Genomic DNA, 12,936 nt, shown 5'->3' with positions numbered 1-12,936 from the left:
AGGGACTGAAGTAAAGGGAACCCCCTCCCCCCCTCTGCATGTCATGTGCAGTGCACCAGATTTCTGTAAATTGAAAAGAAATATTGCAAAATTAACATCATGTGTTGATGCTGTCATTTTGTTCTTCACATACCCAAGGGACCAGACGCTGGCCAGGAGCACGTCACTCTTGTGTTAATGAACTTCCTAGGCTTGACCTTTCAGTGGGGCGTTTACATGTGGCGGACGCATGTCAGACATGTTTGACTGTTGGCCTGTGAATAGGTAGGAGGTAATCAGCGTTGTTTAAATGCTGCTTTGCATATGCATGCATCATTAATTAAATGCTAATTAGGACCAAGCCGTACTTGTGACTCTCCTTCCAAAGCCATCAAAGAAAGGTTACTGCAGGGGACGCAAAACATAGATCAAGTTATATATCTAAATTTATCTCATGATGTTACTAGAGTTTTTTTTTTCTTCTTTGAAAAAACTAGTTTAAAATGTGTCAAGTTCTTAGAAATGTACCATTTTCAAGAAGACATTCAGCCTAAAAAAAAATTCATGTGATAACCATCAAGTAAAAAGTACTTGCACCTTAAATGAATGTGTATTTAAAGGTAAATTTATTCTTTTACTAATTTTTAATTGAATTATTATTAAATTACATTTGACCTATAACTTGAACTAACCCTGCCTTATCATAAAAAGGTCAAATGGTCTGATATTTTAAGAGACATGTTGGGTCTGCATGGTCCTCCATTTATTTTATTTTATTTTATTATTTTATTTTATTTTATTTTATTTTATTTTATTTTATTTTATTTATTTTATTTTATTTATTTATTTTATTATTTTATTTTTTATTTATTTTTTTATTTTTTTTTATTTTATTTATTTTTATTTATTTTTTTGTTTTATTTTATTTTATTTTATTTGTATTTTTTTATTTTTTTATTTTTTTTATTTTAAAAATCATGTGATAACCATCAAGTGAAAAGTAATACCTTACAAATAGTCACAAATAGTCATGAGGGTCCTCTCTTAATTTTATTTAATTTTATTAATATTATAAACATGACATTTTGGATGTTGTGCCCCAAACAAATATATTTAAATGAATTGTATTGCATTTAAATGTAATTCGATTAAATATTTAAATGAATACTTATTCATCACTGTCATTGACCCAACCATATCTCATAGCAGTTGATGTCAATATTTGATTTAATTTGAACTGAATGTCCTTTCCACACTCTTCTTCACTTCTCTGTGACTCTATTCTGAGTCACAAGTTTATTATTGGTGACAAACACCCAAAAGGCATATGAATTATATATCATGAGCATAGTTGAAGCTTTACCAAACCCTTCCTACAGGTTTGTGTCTGTTGCCGGAGGGTAAAACTGTGTCAGTTGTGGGTGTGTGTAACCTAACAGCCTAAGTGAAGCAGGGTACATAACTCCTGACAGAAAAACTCGCATGCCATCAAGTGACACTGGTTCAGATTTCATCTGGCAAACCAAAAAAATGTCATCCATTTTTTGGATGACATCTGCTCTTCCAAATATGCCAGTGTAACTGGAAAAAAATAATTTTATATTTATATAATCATATCCTGCCATTTTTTTAATAAAACTGATTCGAATTGGCTGTTGTCTCTATTTGATGATTTTTCGTTCGTGTTTTTAGCATCGCTATCAGTTCTTCCAGAGATTCCCAGTGTGTCATTTGCAGTCTTTGTGGTCTAGATGTGAAGCTAAAACAGTTCTTTTGAGGAACTAGTCCACGTCTCTCTGTGGGTCCTGGATTAGGTTGTTGGAAGCCCATGACTAACATCTTGCAGTTGAGCTTTTCTCTTATCCCTGCCTGCCAATTCCCACTGCACAGTCGACTGAGGACTCTGAGCTTGATTCATGCCAAAGGGGGCGGTTACTGAGGTGCTTCAAGCACCTATTGCCTTTTAGCTAATAAAAATGCTTATATACATTTAAGAAATATACAAGAGCAATCAATATTTGATGTAGCAGTGGAGGCCTTTGTGCCGCCACAGCAGCTCAGATAGGACCCAGGAGAAGAGAAATGTATTGTATTAATCAAGATGTGATTCACAACTATGTCATCTCTCAGATGAAGGCATTTGAAAAGTGGAAAATGTGTGGTAGTAAAAAAAAAAAAAAAAAAAAAAAGCAGATTTTTTTTTTTTTTTTCGTTTGTGATCTAAAAATTACATGCAATTTGCTAGGGGGTTCTGGGTGGTTGCCAGGGCGTTGCTATGTGGATGCTAGGTCTCTATGATATTCTGGCCCAATATATGGCTTGTCACCCTCCTGTTTTTATTGCCTGGTTACATCATTAATGTGAATCATTGCTGTGCGGTATAAACGCTGTTCTGAGGGTCTCTATGCTGTCCGGACGCTCTGTTCAAACTGACATCGATTTTGTCTCTCGAGGTCGCAGGTCATTAGGTCACTGTACTGTTGGTCGCTATAAGTTGTGTCTACTCCTGAATGCCCTAACTTTATTGGTGGGCTGCGAAATTGGCTGTAGCGTTTGAAAATCGGATCGTAAATGAGATGTATTGCCAATTAAAACGATATGCCATTTTATTTTTCCGTGCTATAGTAAAAATGACCATTCAGGGGAAAGCATTTGTACAGTGCATAATAAATGATATGAAGAAAAATGAGTGTCAATAAATAGGGGTGTAACAATATATTGTGTCACAATATATCGCAATACAAAAATGCAACAATATGTATCGTGGATAGTGACAATCTGTATTGTGTATAGTTCACCCAAAATGAAAATGCGTTAGAGAAAAATTTGAAAAAACAAGTTACAGAGTTTTAGTGTCAGTACTACATTAAACTACTATACATAATGTTGAATATAATGTAGAATAATGCAATGCCGTAATATTTGTGGTTCTTGATAATTGTGGCAATAGCCAACAATACATTGTATGGGTCAAAATTATGGATTTTTCTTTCATGCCAAAAAATCATTAGGATAAAAGATCATGTTCCATGAAGATATTTTGTAAATTTCATACCGTAAATATATAAAAAACTAATATTTGTGAGTGAATGCAGCACAATCGTGAACATAAATGGACAACTTAAAGGCGATTTTCTCAATGTTTACATTTTTTTGCACCTTCAGATTCCAGATTTTCAAATAGTTGCATCTCGGCCAAATATTGTCATATCCTAACAAACCATACATCAATGGAAAGCTTATTTATTCAGCTCATATGATGTATACATCTCAATTTAAAAAAAAATACCCATATGACTGGTTTTGTGGTCCAGGCAGGGTCACATATATGTATGTATGTGTGTGTGTGTCTGTGTGTTTGTGTCTGTGTATGTATATTTATGGTATGGTAGATGCGATTCATTGTGATTAGTCACTTTGACAGCACTTATAGTCACAAGTATTTTTATTTTTTACGTTTTATGTGAGCAACGACAATAACAGAACCATAGAGCAGTGACATCAAACCCTCTTGAATTCACTCGACTGCAGTAGCACACAGATCATGTGACCTTCACTGACTTCACTTCCATTGGTAATCACCACATTGATTTGTTGCTTACTTGCATAAAGTTAACTTTTCTCAACTTTGTTGTGCAGCTGGACACGACTACATGGTATCGACAACGGGCGCTGAACATAAACAACTTCCTATCTCTTTGTTGCTAAAAATTGGTGTCACCGTGAACATCCCCACCACATTGTTATTAATCAGGAGCCAGTGATGTGGTTCCCAATTATGTCGTCTGTCAGAAGACATTTGAAGGAACGGCAGAGACAGAGAAAGTATTCTAGTAAAACGGAAAATCCTATTTATTCTGGTCTTCTTATCCCTCTTTTGAGACCTGGCATGAGGGGGAGACTCCTCCCCGTCGCACCCTTCAGATGAGAAGGGGGGTATGGGGAACTGAAAAGACCAGAGGGAAAGGGAGAAGCGAAAAAGAATGAGGCACAAACAGCGTCTCAGGCAGGGCTCCAAGTGGAGCTGTCCACATTCTCCTTCCTTGCTCAATGTTCCATGACAACAAGGTGAGATGAACAGCAGAGGTTAGTCTGAGCAGCTGCTTCCTGGGTTGGAAATTCCAAGCATTGAGGACCATCTGTCTATATGCTCACTGATGTATATGGGAGCCATCTATCAGACTGCAGCCCTGCAGCTGCCGGCCCGTCAGGCCTGCTGCCTTTCTCTAGGCGCCCCAACAATGGAAGTCAGTTCTTCAGCTTGTGTCACCCAGAATGGCTGATTTGATTAAGTCCCGAGCTCTCATTATGTTGGGTAGGGGTGTAGAATTTCAATGATAATCCATAATGCATGACCATTTTTTTTTCTCCTCTCCGTTTTTTTTTTATTTGTTGCCATGGCAACATAAATTCAAGGTTACTGGCTCAGACGCATAATTGGGTGTGCACTGAGCGCTGAAGAGGTGCTGTTAAAATTCCCCTCATGAAAGTGGAGCATCAATCATGTTGTCGCAGATTGCAAAGTACTCATAATCAGATGAAATGCCTTGGAGAGAGAGATGGAGAGAGAGAAGGAGAGTGTGTGTGCGTGCATCTTACTTTCATTGAAGCTAAGGAGTGAATGGGAGCACTTTGTCTCTTTCGCTCTGCCTAAGCAAAACTGGACTATCTCTGGCAGTCGCACAAGCCTTTTTTTATGCACTTTCTTGTAACTTGGTCTCACTTCATTTGACTCCGCTCGGCTCTCTGAGGCAGGAGTGTGTGCAGCTCTGAAATGAAGGGAATCATTTCTCACTAGAGATCACAAGCCCTTTGACAACTGCAGCCAGAAACCCGTAGCTCATCAAACATATTTTAACATCAGACAAAAGACCAGATTTCCACCCTTGTGGCTTTCTAACAGTGTTGAAAATCCTATCATGCTGCTTATATCTTACAACTTTTTCTTTTGGGGGTCAGAGATTTGGTTTTAGATGTCGCAGCCTGCATTTTTTATCTCAGTTTTGTCTGTCTAGAAGTAACGTCAGCTCATGCCACTGTCGCCAAAAAAAGTGTGCAAGTGCGTATTTGTTTAATGGTGAAATACTTTTTACAGAGACTGTACATTTAAATGCATTGCGCCCTAACACTGATTGATAGTAATGATTTTGAGAACCAAATCAGCATAGTAGAATTATTTCTGAAGAATCGCGTGACACTGAAGACTGCTGAATATTAGAACAAATTACATTTTTAAATATTTTAATATAGAAAATAGCTTTAAAATTGTTTTAGTATTTCACAACAGTGCCGTTTTGACTGTATGTTTAGTCTTACCGATCCCAAACTTTCAAACTGTAGTTTACTGTAGTCATAAAATAATGTGTGTGTGTTTGTGAGTGCGTGTGTGCGTGTATGCGTGCAAAATGTCTCCACACAGTTTTTGGTCCCCGCGAGGAAAACAGCTTATAAGTCATACTAAGTTATGTTTTTTGAAAATGTAAACATGCAGAAAGTTTTCTGGGATGGGTAGGTGTAGGGGTAGGGTTAGTATATAGAATGTACAGTTTGTACAGTATAAAAATCATTATATCTATGGGAAGTCCCCATAAAACATGAGTGTGTGTGTGGTATTAATGATATTAATGGTAAAACGTATATCCGGCACTTCTGTTGCTCTGATATTTAATATAAGCCTCTTCATCTTTCATAAATGTAAATAAGGACAAATCAGACTCCGAGGACAGATTATGGGTCAGGGTCTCTCTGTTCAGGGAATCTGTCTCTCTGTGGGCGTATGGAGTAACGCTCAAACAGAAACATATGTACAGGCTTGATTTCCCTGTCGAGTTTACCTAAACACTGCAGCAACCTTTTATGATAAGCCTGTTTGTGTGCAGCCAGCGCAAGCCATAAATTACAATGTTTAAACCAAGTCACTCACACTGCTTCAATACTACAAGTGGCAAATTAAACTTCATATGCAACAACAGTTGTTCCATATAAAAGACTAGCGAGAGAAGAAAAAAAATCTCCTTCAAAGCTCTGTGTGCGTGAGGGAACAGATATCCTTTAGGAGTACAAAGAAGAAAGGAGGGTTATTGTCATCTTTTTTAAAGACAGTGAGAAAGGCCATTTGTTTCAGGTTCAATTTCTCTAGCTGATGCTGTATTTATCACATAAGGGTGTCTGATGACTGCGGCTCCACAGGGATCCAGGCAGGGATCACACTTGGATTTTAATGAGCTCCCGATCCTGTACACACTCGCACAGGTGTGGATCTGCCAGGAAGAAGCTCGGGTTCATATTTATCCTTCCTGTCAGTCCAACCCAGTCAATTGATGGCTCCTGTAAAATTGACGTTTTTTCATCGCGCTGTGAATCATTGTGAGTGATGATTGATTTTGATATGAGCCTGCAGGGATGACAGCACCCGGCTTTCCAAGTCATTCCCGGGACATGTTTGTGTCATTCTAGATTTTTTGATGATGAATGATAAAGCATATGGAGCAAATATATTCTAGTTAATAAAACTGGCAATAAGAATCTAATTGCTTGAAAAATCTATTTGTTCTTGATTTTTGTGAAGCTGTCACTCAATATTTTCACTTCTCATAACAGAGATTTAATTATGCCAATAAATAAATGATTTATAGTGGGCTCCAAAAGTATGAAGCCATTTTTAAAATGTAAATTTATAAAATAAATGTATAGAATGAATTATCTATCTATCTATCTATCTATCTATCTATCTATCTATCTATCTATCTATCTATCTATCTATCTATCTATCTATCTATCTATCTATCTATCTATCTATCTATCTATCTATCTATCTATCTATCTATCTATCTATCTATCTATCTATCTATCTATCTATCTATCTGTCTATCTATCTATCTATCTGTCTGTCTGTCTGTCTGTCCAAATTATTTACATATGCAATTATTTGTTATGTTACAAATTATTTTTTCATTACAAATTTTGGTCACACTTTAGTTTAGGCCCCAATTCTCACTATTAACTAACCTGTACCTACAGCTTTTACCTCAGTAATCTTAATTACTATTAATAGTTGGATATTGGATTAAGGGATATAGAATATGGTCACGCAGAAAAAGGCATTAATATGTGCTTTATAAGTATGATAAACGGCAATATCGTACTATTATCCATGCTTATAAGCAACTAGTTACCAGTGTTACCCAAATTATTATCGTTGATTAATAATAATAATAATAATAATAATAATAATAATAATAATAATATATATATATTAAAAATAGTAATGTTTCCAAACTTTTGACTGGTACTGATATATATATATATGTATATATATATATATATATATATATATATATATATATATATATATATATATATATATATATATATATATATATATATATATATATATATATATATATATATATATATATATATATATAGTACCAGTCAAAAGTTTGGAAACATTACTATTTTTAATGTTTTTGAAAGAAGTCTCTTATGCTCATCAAGCCTGCAGTTAAAAAACAAAACAAAAAAAAAAAACAAAAAAAACAGTAATATTATGAAATATTATTACAATTTAAAATAATGGTTCTCTTTTTTAATATACTTTAAAATGTCATTTATTTTTGTGATGCAAAGCTGAATTTTCATCAGCAAGTACTCCAGTCTTTGGTGTCTTATGATCCTTCAGAAATCATTCTAATATGCTGATTTATGATCAATGTTGGAAACAGTTGTGCTGCTTAATATTTTTTTTATAACCTGAGATACTTTTTTCAGGATTATTTGATGAATAAAAAGTTTAAAATAACTGTATTTATTTAGAATAGAAATCTTTTGTAACAATATACACTACCGTTCAAAAGTTTGGGAACAATAACTTTTTTTTTTTAAAGAAATTAGTACTTTAATTCAACAAGGATGCGTTAAATTGATAAAAGGTGATGGTAACGATTTATATTGTTAGAAATGTTTTTATTTTGAATAAATGCTGTTTTTATGAATAAATGCTGTTAACGTTTTACTCATCAATGAATCCTGAAAAAAGTATTCCAAAAAAATATATTAAACAGCACAACTGTTTCCATCATTGATAATAACTGAGTATCAAATCATCATATTAGAATGATTTCTGAAGGATCATGATTCATAAGACACCAAAGACTGGAGTACTTGCTGATGAAAATTCAGCTTTGCATCACAAAAATAAATTACATTTTAAAGTATATTAAAAAAGAGAACCATTATTTTAAATTGTAATAATATTTCATAATATTACTGTTTTTTTTTTTTTTTTTTTTTTTTTTTTTTTTTTTTTTTTTTTTTGCTTGTTTTTTTAACTGCAGGCTTGATGAGCATAAGAGACTTCTTTCAAAAACATCAAAAATAGTAATGTTTCCAAACTTTTGACTGGTACTGTATATATAGTTAATCTATATCCTTAATTTCATATCAGTGAATATTCTTAGAGACCCACAGAAAACCAGTAGTGCTATTTGAGTGGTGTGTGCAAAGTGGGAAAGCTGAGGGTCCACAGCAAAATAACTAAAATAATTCTGTCCTCATTCACTATTGACCCAGTAGGGTATGGAGGTCTTTGTCCTGCATTGTATTTGGAGAACATTGTTAGAGCTTTTGTCCCTTCAGCATTTAGCCTGTCTCAAAGCAGTGCTGGAGCTCTGCTGTGTGAAACTGGGACTGTTTTATTGGCTGAGGAACAGCTGTTTGGAATCAAGCTGAATTTGGTCTCTTCACATCAATATATTACAGATGTTTTTAAACTAAAAATGAATGACGAGCGTGGACTCATAAGGTTTAGGGCAAAATATTTCCATTTAGCTACCAGCGAAATCTCAAACTACTGACCTGAGGGCATTTATCTCCAGCATGGCTGAAACTGGACAAAAACAGCCAGAGCTTAAGGTCCTGTAAGAAGCCCAACTTAGAGTCTCTGGACCAGATATTCATACATAATCTCCCCCCATTGTGCTGTTTACAAGGTCAAGGTTACAGGGTCATTGCTTGGTGGATTAGTTAAATTGGCATACTCTTTCTTCGTAATGGATTACTGACTTGGTGGCTGGATGCTTAATGTCACTTTTATCAGGAACTGAGAATGATAGCAGAGGATTTGAAACTCAAAACAGACAATTGGAGCATCTCAATAGATATTGAGCACAGAAGCAGGATAAAGCGTAACCTGGCTGGGCCTCAGCTGATAAGATTGAAAAAATCCACTGTGAGGCCCTGACAGTCATAGGGATCATTTGGATGATTTATGCAGGGAAATTGTATTTGCTAAGCAAGGGAGATAATTGAATAAAGCAGTTCTTGGCCCGGTGCAGGATATGTGGCAGCTCTTCTGTAGAAAATGATCCTGCTCTGCTTCTTACAGGCAGCAAGATAAGAGGCCAATATTTGCTCGATGCCCTGATATCCACTGCCTAATGTGCAGTTACACTTATTGAATATGAGGATGATCACACAAAAAAACATTATTTTTTTTTTGTGCAATATTCTGTGAATAATCTTTCAGCAATACAATTTACTATTAAAATAAAAGTAAATAATACAATATATTTGTATTTTTAATTGAGAAATATAAAAATATTTGATTGTTTTATTCCTAAAATGTGTTTATTTTATTTTAATTTATATTTGATTTTATGAATACTTAAAGATGCTTACTTACTTCTTTACTTACTTGCTTACTTACCACTTTAAACAGTTGGATAAGTTGCAAAAGAGGAAACAATGTAGAAAAGAGGGTGAATGAAGTCAGGTAATGTTGCAAGCTGGACTTAAACTCCATGATATCCAATGCCTCAATGCCTCAATGCCCAATGCCTATTATATAAACTCTTATTTTATTTTAAAATCAAGTCTGTTTGTTTTATATTTATTTATTTTATATTATATTTTATATATTAATCATTTTAATTGTATTTTTATTTACTTTTTTAATTATGTATTTATTTATTTTCATTTTTATTTAATTTATTACTTTATTTTTTAGTTTACTGTTTTCTATACTTGCAGTTTTTAAATAAATATTTTTGTATTAAATGGACATGTTTATCTTTTCATTGAAATGCCATTTAATCATTTTCTTTTTTAAAGGTATTAAAAAGAATAAAGGTATAAATTGTATTGTGCACTTTTTATTTTGCATTTTATTTTATTTGACCACTTTTAACAACTGGTACAAGAGGAAAGAATGGGGAGCAGTGGAGAAATCGAATCAGACAATGATGCATGCTGGACTTGAACTTGCTTTTCTCACACGAGCACCTCTGTCCGATGCGTCAGAGCATGTGCCATTAGCCACGGGCCCACGGCACTCCTAAAGATACACTTTTAAGATTTCAGCGAGTCCAATCAGAATACACCCTGCCTGAGAGGTGTAAAATTTGAAAGCAGTCATAAAATAAAACACATTCCTGATGCTTCTCTGTACATTTCTTCTAAACACACTGAGCCTTGTTGCTCAGTTGCATGCGTGTCCGCTGCCCGTTCTCTTTTTTATTTTATTTTCTCGCAGTTACGGGCAGTTGCTGTTAATGGTTGAGGGCAGAGGCAGACCCAGAGGAACACTGAATAACTGGGACACAAAAGGAGCTCTGTGTGTGTGAGGAGGTCACATCTGCTGTGCTCCCTCACTCTCTCTCTTCTACACAGACAGAGCAGCACCAATAACAACAGCGGAGGCCCTGCGTCTGGCCCCTGTCTTACAACGGCCCTCCTGTGCTGCTCTGGGCCGCTGATAGACCATGACATTTCACTGGGCACCTATTACTGGCCCTGTCAGTCCTTCTGTTATCACACGCTTGCAAACAGAAATATGACATCATAAAACGCCCCTGTAACGTGAGCCCACGGCCACTCAGGATAATGGCTGAGGTGTAAAATTAGTGTTTTGGTAATAACATCTCAAAGAAGGAAAAAAAAAACATGAAAGGTCACATTTATGTTGGGGGAAAAAAAGGTAGATGGATGTTTGAGGGCTAGAAAAGAGGGTGTCATTGAAAATGATCTAAAATAAAGAGGTTTTGCTGTGTGATGGATGTATTTAGTCTTATCTTCATGAAAGGCTCCACACCAATTACCACCGAAGCACCACTGTTTACACGCGCTTCCCGGCGCTAGCAGCTGTTTTTGATGGGCTCCCATTTCGACAAATACATTTGATGAAGGTTCTTGAAGGTGAGGAGGCGCATTTAACACGTATGAACTCTACCCTTTCAACAGCAGCTGGCTAAAACACACCTTGCTTGTTGTCGTTCAAGATGTTGTCCATGAAAATTAAAGGCCGCCCTGTGCCACAGCGATTAGTATGTTAGCTATTGACTCGGTAAACAGCGATTAAACGTATTTACCTCTAATGAGCTTGGGAGCAGATAAAGCTACTGTAAAAATCATTAGCGGTATACAGTGGATATTCTGTTAGGGACCGGATCAAAGCCGGTTCAATAGTGTCTGTCGCGCCTTGTTAAGGTAACTTTCACTGTTTATGTTAGCTGGTAGACTTCTACTAGACTTTTACATTACCAACATTCAAGTATATTATTGTCAACATGATCAAAACTCTGCTGAAAAACCTGTTGTATGCAATCCTGTATGCCTTCTGCCCTATGATTGACAGGTCATAGTTTTATTTTAATTTTTTTTTTATTAAGTAAAAGGCCTTTCAGCCTAATTCTAAAAACGCTTTCCTTCATGTCTTGGTTCACATGACCTTTTGCTCTGAAATCTTTAATACTTTTTATAATGTAAACATAAGAATACCTTTTATATTGTAATATTTCAAGATGAACAATTACTGGACTGAAACAACTTAGGTTTACTTGATTATCCATATATATAATTATTATTATTATTATTATTATTATTTTAGTAGGTAAATACAATAGGCTTGTGAAGAATGTTTATTTGCACATCTCTAAATCATCATTGTATTGCTTTGCATTATATATTTTGCTCTCCACAATATTAACTGCAGAGCTTAGAGCTAAGTCCAAGCTTTTAAATATCATCTTGCCAAGACACATTATTTGGAGATACAGATTGACATGTTATATTTATTTGCATTTTATGTAAGTAGTCTGCTATACTGTTATAAAGATGTGATTGATTTACATCCAAAGATATCAGAATTTCATCTTAGCTTTTGGCCATATAAATATCAGCAACTGCACCAAATTGCATATTTTTGCTCAGTTTGGGCCTCTGCATAAAATTAAGGCTTTTTTTCTCCGTTGAGTGTGAGCTCAATATTCTCACTATATCATACTATATTAGCCAAAAACTATAAGCTAATAATATGTTAATGTATCAAATGTGGTACAAAACATAAAACACATATGCAAACATTTTTAATGTTCTAATAAAAAAAAAAAAAAAATTCTGACTATTTTCTGACTACTATTTCATATGTCAGGCTTTACAGTGTTAAAGATCTATGTATGTTGTGATCAAATTAATTTGCTTTCAGACAAGGTTTTAATTGGTGAAACGCTGCATTTTTCGATCAGACTGATTTATGACAAAGCCTGCATTTCTCTAAATTGACCCTCTGACCTTTTTTTCTACTAAGGATAGTACTGTTAAAATCAGTGGCCAGTGCCTTGAATACTAAAGACAGGCTCAATAGAGAGAGAATGCAGTGGTTTTTCAATGAGTGGGTCACAGGAGGTCACGGCACACGATAACTCCTATTCAACACTTAATTGCTGGTTGAGAATCTAGGAGGCCCCACTGAGCTCACTAGGCGATGTGTAGAGAAGGTAATTTATGATGAGTAAAAATGAGATTACCAAGTGACAGGACTGGGTAACTTTTTTGTTTTGAGAGCTTGATTTGGGGGTAAATAAAGAAATGGATAGGTGTGGTGCTGGGTTTGATTTCCACCTGTCTGTAAAAGTGATCAGGGTATAATAAATTCACATAAAGCTGACACTTTAAAGAGAT

The sequence above is a fragment of the Squalius cephalus genome (assembly GCF_949319135.1).
Source record: "Squalius cephalus genome assembly, chromosome: 20".
Lineage (NCBI taxonomy): Eukaryota > Metazoa > Chordata > Actinopteri > Cypriniformes > Leuciscidae > Squalius > Squalius cephalus.
This window is presented reverse-complemented; position numbering follows the sequence as displayed.